We start from the raw sequence: 373 nt of genomic DNA, 5'->3' as shown, positions 1-373 counted from the left end.
ATGTTGTCACGGTTGCTAACTCTATGGGCACGTCCACATAAGCACACACGTGTATCTTGCCCCACATCAAACCCCTTTGAGGTGGGGCAACAGGCACATGTGGGAACAAAAAAAAGTTCCCCGAGCTACAAACTCGCAGTGTGTGGAGAAAATTAGATCCCTGGATATCCACAGGTCTAAAAAAAGTGAAGTATAAAAAAGTGAGGCAGGCAATTGGAGGCTGGGTGCTCTATAGAGACGGTCTGGCTGCCAGAGTGTCTCTATGGTTGCTCCTCACCCTGTTTCAGCACCAGGGTTCTGGTGCCAGTGAGTAAGGGGTTGGGGAGGCTGGAGGAGGGGGAAAAGGACTGTGGGGGGACACCCCCGATGGCCC

This window comes from Crocodylus porosus, unplaced genomic scaffold (assembly GCF_001723895.1).
Source record: "Crocodylus porosus isolate Cpor-Errol unplaced genomic scaffold, CroPor_comp1, whole genome shotgun sequence".
In the NCBI taxonomy this organism is placed as follows: Eukaryota; Metazoa; Chordata; order Crocodylia; family Crocodylidae; genus Crocodylus; species Crocodylus porosus.
This window is presented reverse-complemented; position numbering follows the sequence as displayed.